Below are 12,918 nucleotides of genomic sequence, written 5' to 3'. Positions count from 1 at the left end.
AGCTTTTCTTGAAAATTCAGTCGGAAAGGTCAGTTGAGTCAGTGCCTGGTCTGTTCATTTGAGTTCTAAAACTCTAAAACCCAGCTCAATCCAGTTCATTTCAGTTTAATCTAGCTCAAACCCTAATTTCTAGTGTCACTCTAGCTTGGCAGAGCTCGAAAATCATTTCTTCAACCATTTTTGCAAATTTTGTCAATTTTAACACTTTTTGAACTGATACAAGTGTCAATCGGGGTCTGACATCCAAAATTCTTCATTCAGAGTTAGCATTTCGCATAGCATTTCATGTCATTTCTCATCATTTCTCAGCATTTCATAACATTTCATCACATTTCAATCCATTTTCGAAGTCCAGAACTCCAGTTTTATAAATTTCAATCCAGATCGAGTTTTAAAAGCTTTTAGAAATCAATTTGAAACCCTGGGTTTCCAAAATTGACATTTTTACCCCCGGGAGTCTAAATTTGGAAATATTTTCTCACAAGAAAAATAATCTGGATTTCTTTCAAAATCAAATTTTCAAATTCTACATTGGATTTGCTTCGCAATGGGGTATTGAACTTCAAAATCCGAGCTTGTTTCAAAAACTGCCAAAAATAGCTCGTTTCGGTTGGAAGCATTTTCTCGAGAAAAACAATATGGATTTCTTTCAAAATTACATTTTTAAATTCTACTCTGGATTTGCTTCGCAACGGGGTATTGAACTTCAAAATCCGAGCTCGTTTAAAAAACTGCCAAAAATAGCTCGTTTCGTCTAGAAACTTTTTAAAAAGACTATTTTACCCCTCTAATCGTCAAAATGAATTTCAAATGTGGAATTTGGACCCGCTCTGAGATGGCCCATTCATTTACTTTTCTATTTTATATAAAAAAAAATGCTTCTTTTTATTTGTTTATTTTTATTTTTATTGATTTTTATTTATTTTTTTATTTTTATTTTTTTAGAGAGGAGGTGGGACCCACAAGGTGGTCACCCAAGCCTCCAGCCCCACTTTCCATTTTCTCATTTTTTTCTTTCCCTTTTCCTTTTTCCCTCCTTTTCTTTCTTTCCTTTCTTTTTCCCTTTTCTTTCTTTTTCTTCTTCTTCCCTTTCTTTTCTTCTTCCCTTTCCTTCCCTTCCTTCCTTTCCCTTCTCCAGCCCATTCACGTACACTCTTTCCCTCTCTTTTCATTAACCCCTAAAAACCCTAAGTTGAGGCTGATTAAAGACCTAAGTTGGGTTTGGTTAAAGAAAAAGAGAAAAGGAAGCCACTTACGGCTCCTCTCCCATCTCACGCCTCTCTCCTATTCTCTCCTATTCTCTCTCTTTACCTCCCTTCTTCTCTCCTTAGCTGCTACAGCCACAGCAGCCTTCCAACCTCTCTACAGCCACCTCTTTGGATGCCCAGCCATCGAACAAAAGCTGTAACCACCAATAGAACGGTTCAGCCATCTTCTTCCTTGCAGCCAGCAGCACCTATTTGAAGCTCCATGCCCAGCAGCTCCAGATCATCTTCAACCTCCGACATCCTCTTTGCAGCTGCAGCAACATTCAGCCATCTTCTTCAAATACTCTAGCTTCAGCCAGCTCTCCATTCCAGCCACCATCCTTGCTGCAGCCCACCTCCAAGCTCCTTGCACCAGCCAACAGCCACCAGCCAACGGCTTCTTCCACCGGTTCCACGCTCACTGCTCCAGCCAACAGCCACCAGCCACCAGCCAGTTCACCTCTTCTACACAGCACCCAACAGTGCCACCAGCAGCTGCCATCCACAGCCTTTCATTACAGCTACAGCAGCAAGCTATTACAGCAGCCTCTTTGACGCTGCAACCTCCTCCTTCAACCTTCAAACGGCTGCAGCCTTGTTCCAGCCTTCTTCACCGTGCAGTCTCCTCTATTCCCTTTTGTTTTCCCCAAGAGCTCCAACCATCTTTACTGGTGACATCACTTGTGGCAGCCAACCATCGTTCCACTCCTCCATTGCCGTAACTGCCCCTTAAGGTAAGACATATTGTATGTCTTGTTGATCTTATTAAGTACCACATGTTGGGTTTCTTGGTTGATCGTCGAAATGAGACCCTTACATATGGCTTTCATGAAAATGATGAGGAATTTGGGGTTGAAATTATTGCAAGGTAAGGCTTTCTTTATGGTGTTAGAAGGTAGGAAACCTTAAGTTTCTGTTTTTTTTTTACTTTTCATGACAAAGCATGCGTAAATGAGAGGGTTCATCTAGCCGATGGATTGAACCCCTCATTTCAATGGCTATATCAAATAAATATTTCACCTCTTTCCTTTGTTTTGATTTTATATAGATTGTATAATTTAGGTATTTTTTTTTTTTAATTGATTTCATTAGATACATTTCACTTGTTTCATTAATGCATGTCCTATTAGTTTATACATTTTCCATTTAGCCATCCAGTCTAGTCATCATTTTATGCTCAATTTTTTGTCGATAAATCTCAAAAATTTTGTTATGTCTGTCTCTGTTTGTCTATGATTGTATGTCAAAAATATGGATCAGTTAGGATTTTAGAACCTTGTTAAATAAATCGAAAACCAAACTGAATTTTGGACCCTCCAGAAATTTCAATTTCTGCTTTAGCAGAAAAGAACCTCCGGCGCCACCCTTGTGGGAGATTCGGATTGTCCTCCAAAAATCACAGTGTATTCATAATCGAATCTACTGATGATCTGGAAATTTTGAAGTTTTTCCAGTTAGTTTTGTTCTCTGTCAAAAATCAGATTTCCCAGCCGCCTGGGAAAATCTTGATTTTCCTTCGTCAGGGTATAGACAGACCCTAATGCACCGAGTCCACCCAATCCGTAGCTCATCTACAAAAACTTTCAACATGAAAGTTGTTCCTAACATGTTTTACTGTCATTTTCCAAAATTTGGGGATTTTTGGAACTGTTTCAGTATTTTTCCCGAAATTTTATTTTCTGTCTGACAGATTCCAATATCCAGAAATTTCAGAGATTTGGGTCTCTGATAACAGTGTGCCCTTTTTCAAACCGTAACCTGAATCCCAATGTTGTCAAAATATCAAATCTTCATCTGTTTTTCAGGGACATTTTACCATAATTTCAGCCTTTTTCCCATCTGTGTTTCATTTTTCCCATGTTTTCTACCGAAACCTGTCTGTTTCTCCTAAATCCTAGAGTCGCCGGATTCCGATCCGACTTGCCGGAGTGGCACAGCTCCGACCATAGGTCAAAACCAAAAAGTGTAAAATGCAAAAATCCTTTCCTTACTGTCCTCTGTCATCCCATAAAATTTGGGAAATTTTTATGGAAGTTTGATATCCTAAATCCCCTTTAGAATCAATATTTTAGGCAAAAATCATAAAATTTAGGGTTTTTATTTGAATTTTCATATTTAAAAGTACAAAAAAAATTAAATTTTCGAGCTCCATTCTGTTTTTAGGGTTATTTTAGGTGTTCATGCCAAATTTGGTTTAATTCCAAGTTCATTTGCTCCATGTGTTAGTTTATCTTTAAATTCAGAAGCGAAAATCAGGTTAAATTTGATATTTTATGATATTTTCGCCATTTTAGGGTTTGTATCATGTACATAAGCATGTATAATCATATTAGGGTTAATTTTAATCTCATTTGCATTTCATATTTTTCAATTTTGCAAAATTTATTTCAGAAAACCCTGGTTTCAATGCCATAGTCTTGTTATCAAGGGTATTTTGGTCATTTTGACCTAAATTTCGAAATTTCAATTTCTAATTCTCCAAAATTTCATGCATATCATCATATTTTATCATATTATGTTTGATTTATTTCATTTGATTTTCAAAATTCCAAAATTTACAAAAATTCTTTCATAAAACCCTGATTTCAAAGTCATCAGGGGTATTTTGGTCATTTTGAACCCCAATTTCGAATTTTCAAGTTTATTTTCCAAATTTATTCATTATTTATTATGTTTATATCAAAGGGGGGTATGAATTTGGGTTTATATCTGAATAATATCTGATAATTTCTCATATTTTCGGATAAATTCAGAATAACCTACATTTTTGTGCTAACCTTGTTTTCTAGTTTTGCAGGAACATTCAAGAAGAAGACTTAGATTTTTTTTTTTTTTTTTCAATTCAATGTAATCTCAAATGTAATAATTTGGAATAAGAGTTACTTTTCTGCTTAGAATAGGGCTGCATTGCATATAGTTTAATTTATGCAAATTTCGATATTTGATGTATGATTCATGTGCATTTATTTCAAATCCACTATGGTTTACACGAATGGCACATACACAAGCTTTTATGGAGTTTATAAACTCGGTGGGATTCGTATTTATGGCCATAGTCAGAATACGAAGAAAACCAAGATTTATGATCTTTATATCAGCCACATTCAGCCTACACATTTAGGCTAACTTCAAAATGCACTGCATTTTTCAAAGTTTTAAAAGGATTTCCCAATTCCTCAATTGAAATTCTCTTTTAAACTCATATTCATTCATTCATATCATTCAAATTGCATTATTTTCAAATTCATTTTCCAATTTCAATTTTAGATAAATCAGTTTTCCCAAAAATTTCCAAGTTTCTCAGGATTGGATTTTCTCAGAATTCCAAATTTTCAAATGAGATTTCAAGGCATTTCCCAAGTTCAAATCAAGATTTTCCTATGTTTTCAAATTCTCAAATTTCAAAATCCCAAGTTTTCAGAAATCGATTTTCTCATATTTTCCAGTTTTCCTGAGAATTCATTTTCCATTTCAAAAGTCATTTTCCAATGAATTTCTTAGATTTTCTCAGAATTCTCAAATCCATTTTCTCAGAAAAGCAATTCCAAATTTCAAAATCTATTTTCCAAAGTTCAAGTTTTCCTGAGAAATCACTTTCCAATGCAAATTTCTGATTTTCAATGAACTTCAATGATTTTCCCAGGAATCCCAATTTCAAGTACTTTTCCAATCATTTTTCCAGCATATTTCAATTTTCCAAAGCAAACATCATGTTTCTCAAACTTGCATTATTTTTAAAATTTCATAGCACAAGCCTGATTCTTTGTGCATTCTAGGAAAAATAGAGCATAATTTAGATATTTGAGTCGAGTTAAAGCACATAATTGGTCCTTGGTTTAATTACCCCTGGTAAAGGCGCCAGGAACGGTTGAACCTCGTACCGACAGGCGGATCCCATTCCACGGAATTTTCCCACAAATTTTCAAAACGGAGGCGAGTAAATTTTCAAAATCAATTTCAAAACTTTGGTCGAGTTTGACTCGCGAAATTCGTTTCTCTCTCGCAAGGGAGGGAAAAAATTTTGCGATGATAACAGGTTTGGCGACCGTGATGGGACTTGTCTTCGTCTGATCAATTATGTGCTTTGACTTAGCTCAATTATCAAAATCATGCTCTTTGAACTGTCAGCTTTTAATTTCTGATATCATGTGAACCTAGGAGCCTAGACTTGAACCCAGCTGACATGGATTGCATGTAGACTAGGCATGGTTTGATAGGACCATATTGAGGAGAATTATGCATGCTCACTTAGACTTAGGTCTGAAATACAACACTCCTCAATCTAGGACTTGTATGAAAACAATGTTTGCTTCTTCAAAAAATTTCAAAATTCTATCTCTTTAGGACTTAGAGCCCTCTGTTTGCCTGCATGTGATCATATTTCAAAAACCACCCCACCTATGTCTACCCGGTCTTCACGTTGCTGGGCTCTCTTCCAGAACCATAGTTCGGGACAGAGCCTCACAACTGGGCCACTTATTTAGGCTAACGCCCCCCTGCCACGTACCAAGGGCCATAGTCCAACGTATATCGGCAGGCGCTCAAGGATGTTGGGAAAACACAAGCCTAGACCCGGAGATGAGTTTTATGCCACGTACATCGAGCCTCGGCTCGAGTATATCGGCATAGCATGATTGGACACAGTTGATCTGAGCCTAGAGTCAGGATTAGGGTCCTAAAGCTCTTTCAAAATCAATGCATTTAGAGTTGGCTTCTTAGGGATTGCTGTATGTGCATAATTGTTTATAATTGAATGTATGATATTCATTTTCGCCTTATTTTTTCAGTTTTTCCAAAATACCGAACAATTTTCCAAAATACCTCATTTTTCATCTTTTATGAAATATCTCCTTTTTCTCAAAAACCATGGGCAATTTTTCCAAATCATCCACCTTTTTTTCAAAACTCCAGGAGATTTTCCATTCTTTCGTTCCTCTGGACTTCGAATTTCCAGCTTTCATTTTATCCTGCCTGCAATTTTCAAATTTCTTGTATTTTTCCAAAGTCTAATTTCAGTCTTCTTATCTTTCAGTCCAATGGCATCCAGTCAGCTCGATTCTGTTTTTCCTGAGGGTCACATCTCCTATGAGGTGCGGCAAAGTCTTCCTGAGCATCGATCTCTTAGCACCGGACCCTTCTTCCCCCGGTGGTACTATGTCTGGTTCAAAAACTTCTCTCGTATGTTTCCGGACCACTTGAGCGATTGCGGGTTGGAATTGGCATCTGCAGTGGGAAAGTTAACAGTCAACGGCAATCTGATTCATGCACTGGCAGAGCGGTGGAATCCGCGCACTTGCACGTTCTGGTTCCCGTGGGGCGAGATGACACTACTGATGGATGAATTTTCAGAGATTATGGGACTGCCTGAGCCAACCGATCAGCCTGGAGATCCGTTAGAGCAGCAGTTTCTGATCAATGTCAAGGGTCTGGACCCCAAAGATGCCGTAGCTCGCGTGACAGGGCGCAAGTCTTGGCCGCTGATTGAAGAAAATGGGAATGAGTACGTGAGTCTGATCGAGATCTACCGACAGTATGGAGAATTCGCAAAAGTCAGCTCGTTGTCCAGGACAGCTCGAGAGAGGATTCAGCATGCGATGGTTTTGTGTATTGTGGGACTTGCTTTCTTTCCAGATGGACAGAATTATGTGGATGTCAGAATAGTTCAACTTTTGAGAAGATGGGGAAGTCGATAGACCAGCCGTCTCTCGATAGCCATGGCCGCGCTTGCTTTTCTATACAGAGGACTGACCCGCTTCACACTTGGAGAGTCCATCTTAGTCGAGGGATGTACTTATGCTCTTCAATCTTGGTTCCTTCAGCATGTACCGACCAGAGCTAGTTCATTCAGATACAACGGCAAGGAGCTCCTTCCAGTTGCGCGGTACCGATTCCTGATCGACTATCTGCAGGAAGAAGAAGTGGTGTGGGACTATTTTGATCGAGAATTATCGCCTCCCAGATACACCTATGCATATGGCAAAAGATTCAAGTTGCTTGGTCCATTCTTCTGTGCTTACTATCATCCGGAGCGGTGTGTTCGACAGTTTTCTCAGAGACAGAAACACATAGAGATGCGGCTGCTATCAGGAGTCGTGCCAGAGTTCGACCTTACATCAGCACAGTGGTCCGGAGCATACCATTCTGCCAGATATGGCTGGGACTCTTTTGTTACTCTTCCGCTTTTTCCCGGTCCTCGTGTCTCTGCTAGTTATAAAGAGTGGTGGCAAATTGTCTGTCCGCCCCCTCTTTCTCAAGTTTATTATTGATGCAATCATGTTTTCTTTCAATAAATAAAAATCTTGCAAATTCTTCAATTCTTGGTTTGACGACCTCGCCTAGGTAACAAGGCTTAATTTTCAGTTGTTTATTTTCTTTGCAAAGGAATGACAACGCAATTGTCGTAATCCCAGCGACGACTCAATCCCTAGTAATGGGATATTCTTTTAAATTGTCTACCAAAATTCTCAACGAATATTTTCTTCTAATCAAAATCTCTCTCAAAAGCCTAACCATCGATTTTGCTCTGTAGAGAGCATTCGTGACAGTCAATGGTTCAAACAAGGTCAGGGAAGAAGACTGCACCAGTCGAGAGAATCGCATATTCGACAGCTTCAGACGAAGAAATGGATTCCCCGCGCTCAGGCAAAAATCAGGGGCAACAGGTTGAGGATACATTGATCCTCAAATGTATGCCATGTTTAAGAAGATGATGACTAAGATGCTGGCAGAACAAGCTGAAGCCAGTACAGAGAAAGCACAGGTGAAGCAAAAGACAAAAGGCCGGGCAGTCAAGAAAGCCTTGAAGATATCCAAGAAGCCTGCCCAGCATGTTGATGCAACTGATGAAGAGGAATCAGTGGAAGATTCAGATGAAGAGTTTGAGACCCATCAGGCATTCCGCAAGTCTACCCAGGGGCAGGGGTCAGCCCACAAATTCAAAGAGCAGTCTGTCAATGACTCTGACCAGCCGCAGTTCAAAGATGTGGTCAGAATGCTTCGAGACCTGCAGGCCCGCGACAAGGGCAAGAAAGTCTTCACCAGTGAAGACTTCTATGATGGTTTGGATGGGGACGACAATCTCGAGAATCTCCCCAGAAAGTTTATCAAATTCGATGGTTCTGGCGATCCCAAAGCTCATCTCGCCATGTTCTTCGCTGAATGCTCCAGATTCAAGCGAGACAACCGTGCACTTTTCCTATGTTTCCCTCGCAGTCTGGAGGGAACCGCAGCTAAATGGTACTCGGAGCATGTAAATCCAATTGAGTTGAAAGAATTTGACAAAGTGGTAAACATGTTCATTGAGCGATTTCTCTTCAATGCTGAGGCACTTCCCACCCTCAGCCATCTTTGCGGCCTTAAACAAAGAGAAAATGAGAAGGCCAGAGATTTTATCCACCGATGGAGGTCAGCTTGCAACAAGATGAGGGACCCCATATCAGAGGGACATGCTTTGTCCCTAATTCTGAGTAACTTCTCACAGCCTCTAAGGGGCCTCATCTCTACTGCACCATCAAGGACATTCATTGAACTGACAGAGCGAGCCGAATGGCTCGAGTTGAGCATGGAAAATGGCTTCTACGAAGGCTTCACTTTCACCAAGAACAACGGCCAGAATGAGCAGAAGAAGAAGACTCACTTCACTCATTCTGTCAGAAATAATAATTGGAACCACTGTAAGGGGCAGAACAAAGATTTCTGTTATGGGGTAGGAAGTTCCAACAAGAACGATCAGAAAGGCAAGTCAGTCCCTCAATTCAATAAGCCACTTCAATTAGAACAGGGACCGAAGCCCCGAGAAAAAGTAAAGCATGAAGGGTGGAGTTATGACAGGAAATTCACTCCACTAGACCAATCCCTCGAGACTGTGCTCGAGTATATGTTGACCAAGGAGATTGTCAAACTGCCTAGGTTGGTTGATCCCCCTATTCCCATGGGGAAATTCAAAGATCAATTTTGTAAATTTCACAGAACAGTGGGGCACAATACTGAGAACTGCTTCGTTCTCAAGAATATTGTTCAGGATCTCATCGACAAGAATCTTCTGGTAGAGGGTGCCGAAGATGAAAATATGGATATTCTAAAGAAACCCTTTCCCCATCATTCTACGACGGTCGTCTCTGAACAGCCTTTTCAGCCGCAGGAGCATATTAGGCCATGCTCTAAAAGGGATATGCAAGTCCAACATCAGGTCCTTGTGCTGCAGCAGGCTCAGTCCAAAGCTCAGAAAATGGATCTCATTGCAGCTTTTGGTAAAATGAAAGTATCTGATAAACCCGCTGGGGTATCTCCTGAGGTGGCTAAAAGAATGCCATGGCTCCCCAAGCACTTTATTAAGCCCGCTCCGGAGAAAGGTGAGACATCGGCACCAAAGCCGATTACTGCATTATCCCATGTCTCAATCTTGGATTTAGCCCAAGCTTCCGCCAAGCACCTGCAAGTGTTGAATGATCTGTTGCGGAAAATCAAAGTGAAACCGAGCATAACTCCTGAAGACATGGCCCAGATAGTCAATCAGGCCATGACAAATGCTCCAATCACTTTCTCAGATGAAGATCTTTCTAAGCCGCATGTGTTTCACAACAACGCTTTGTATGTTGTGATTCGAGCCAGAGGAATGACTGTTCCTCATGTGCTGATAGATGGAGGCAGCAGCCTCAATATATGCCCAGAAATGACAGCCAAAGCTTTGGGCATTAGAGAAGAGGAATATATCCCGGACCCGATCACCATCTACGGGTTTGATAATCATGGCCAGACAGCTAAAGGGAAAATTTTCTTGGAAATTTTCATTGACTACTCGGTCCACTCTGTCCTCTTTCATGTGGTCAATGTACCCCCAACGTATAATCTGTTGTTGGGACGACCGTGGATTCACAACACGAACGCGGTTCCGTCTACTCTGCATCAGTGTGTCAAGTGGTCAAAAGGTGGAATGATCACAACAGTCTTGGGCGAGGATCCGGAGAAGAGGCTTGCACAACCCATGGTTCCTAGGCCCACTTTCACTACAGATATCCCTAGCATTAGGGGCATTGATGAGGTCAGCTTTGAAGAAAATTCGGGAATACTGCAGACCGCTGAACAGCCAGCACATACAGTGGCCATGACTCGATGGAGAGGCCCACAGTTTTTCAAGATTAGAGGACGAATTGACTATAGTACATTCAAAGATCATCCACTGTTCTCCCAATTTATGAAGGCCAAAAAGGGATTCGATCTGTTAGTAAAGCATGGTTATCAGCCTTTTCAAGGCCTGGGAAAAAATGGGAATGGTCGTCTCGAGCCAGTAATTCCTCAGCACTATCCTCAGAGAGTCGGATTGGGCTTTAGTGGCAGAAGATCTCAGAAGGGCACTATCTTTATCAAAGGGACGCACTAAGGGCATCTGCTTGTCTTTCATTTCTATTCTTTTGTTTTCACATTTAGGATGATATCCCGTTTCATTTCAATCATTGTCCTCAATTCAATCTTTCAATAAAGTTGCAAATTTCCTTTGTCTATCTGGATGCCATTTGTCTCTTTACTTCTCGTTATCAAATCTTTGAAAATTTGCCATTATTCTTCTCTTTTATCTTTCAAATTATTTTCTTAACAAAAGTAATTTGTTTTATGATAGGAGATTTTCCTGAATCGATTTATTCTCCAATTTTCAGAATGTCTTCCCAATCTATCAAGAAGCTCGTTCTTAATCCAGAGGCCTTTTCAAAGCCAACAGTGATTCATCAGGTTAAAATAAGAGCAGAATGTAGTCAGATTACAAAGCAGTCAGAAGAACCTGCAGAATTTGATTCAGCTCTTCAAGAATTACCAGAATTTGCAGCAATTCAGAAACAAGATGAGCCATCATCCTTAGTTCAGGATCCGACTGAGGATATCAATATTGGATCAGAAGACGATCCTAAAATTCTCAAGATTGGCAACAGTTTGAGCCCGGAAGAGAAAGAAAGGCTCACCCGTTTTCTCAAGCAACATGAAGAAGTGTTCGCGTGGACATATGAGGACATGCCAGGTCTAGATACCAAATTGGTTGAACATCGTCTCATCCTAAAACCAAATGTCAAGCCGGTTAAGCAGAAACTGAGAAAGATGGATCCTCGAGTGGAACAACAAGTTAAGGAAGGTCTAGAAGACCTACTCAAAGCAGGGTTCATTCGAACCATTGACTATCCAGATTGGCTAGCAAATATTGTTGTTGTTCCCAAGAAAAATGGTAAAGTTCGAATTTGCATCGACTTCAGAGATCTCAATAAAGTGACTCCTAAGGATGATTATCCACTTCCTAATATTGATCTTTTGATTGATAGCACAGCAGGTCACGCTATGTTCTCTTTTATGGATGGATATTCCGGATATAATCAGATCAAGTTGGCCGCTCGTGATCAGTCCAAGACATCTTTCACTACTCCTTGGGGCACTTTTTGTTATACAGTCATGCCATTTGGGCTTAAGAATGCTGGAGCCACTTATCAGCGTGCTATGGCCGTCATTTTCCATGATCAGATGCACAAAATCATGGATGCCTATGTCGATAATATTCTGGTAAAATCCAAAGAAGAAGAAGATCACATCGAAACTCTCAATCAAGTTTTCAAGCGGCTCATTCTTTACAAGCTAAGACTCAATCCACAAAAATGTGTTTTTGGAGTCGAATCTGGCAAATTGTTAGGCTTTCTAGTCAGTAAAAAGGGGATAGAAGTTGATCCCGCTAAGGCCAAAGCTATCATTGACATGTCTCCCCCGACTAATTTGAAAGAATTACGTAGCCTTCAGGGACGTATGCAATCAATTCGGCGATTCATATCCAATTTGGTCATGAGATGTGAGCCTTTCAATCATTTGCTCAGAAAAGGAGTGAAATTCGAATGGGGACCAGAGTGTCAGTAATCGTTTGAACGCATCAAGAAATATTTGCTCAATCCTCCTGTGTTAAAGCCGCCAGAATTAGGGAAACCCCTACTGCTATACATTTCAGTTAATCAAGTGGCTTGTGGCGGATTCTTGGCGCAATACGAAAAAGGCAGTCTGGTAGAGCATGCCATTTACTATGTGAGTAAAACCTTCATTGATTATGAGAAGAAATACTCTCAGATAGAGAAGACATGTCTAGCTCTGGTTTGGATGTGTCAGAAATTGAGACACTATCTGTTGACATCTGAAGTCAAGATCCTATCCAAATTAAATCCTCTCAAGTATATTCTAGAGCAACCCTTCCTCAGTGGACGGATTGCCAAATGGCAGGTTTTATTGATGCAATACAATTTGGAATATGTCTCTCAGCAATCTATCAAGGGCCAAGCAATTGCAGATCAATTAGCAGATTTTCCTCTAGCAGAAGATGTTGAAGTCGAGGATGATTTCCCCGATGAGCGGATCTGCAATATTCAACAATCCCCAATTTGGAATTTATTCTTTGACGGTTCCAAGAATATGGCAGGCATAGGAATCGGGATTCTGTTGATCACACCTGAGAAGGAGATGATCCCCTTTTCTCTCAAATTAGATTTTCAGTGCACTCATAATATGGCCGAGTATGAAGCTTTGATACAAGGTCTGAAAATTCTACAAGACTTCAATGTCAAAAGAGTGCATGCTTATGGCGACTCTTTGCTCGTCGTCAATCAAGTCTTAGCTGAATGGCAAGTGAAGGATCAGAAGTTACTTCCTTATCAGA

Source organism: Nuphar pumila, chromosome 8 (genome assembly GCF_984573655.1).
Source record: "Nuphar pumila chromosome 8, dmNupPumi1.hap1.1, whole genome shotgun sequence".
NCBI classification, from domain to species: domain Eukaryota; kingdom Viridiplantae; phylum Streptophyta; class Magnoliopsida; order Nymphaeales; family Nymphaeaceae; genus Nuphar; species Nuphar pumila.
Note: the sequence above shows the minus strand (reverse complement) of the source record.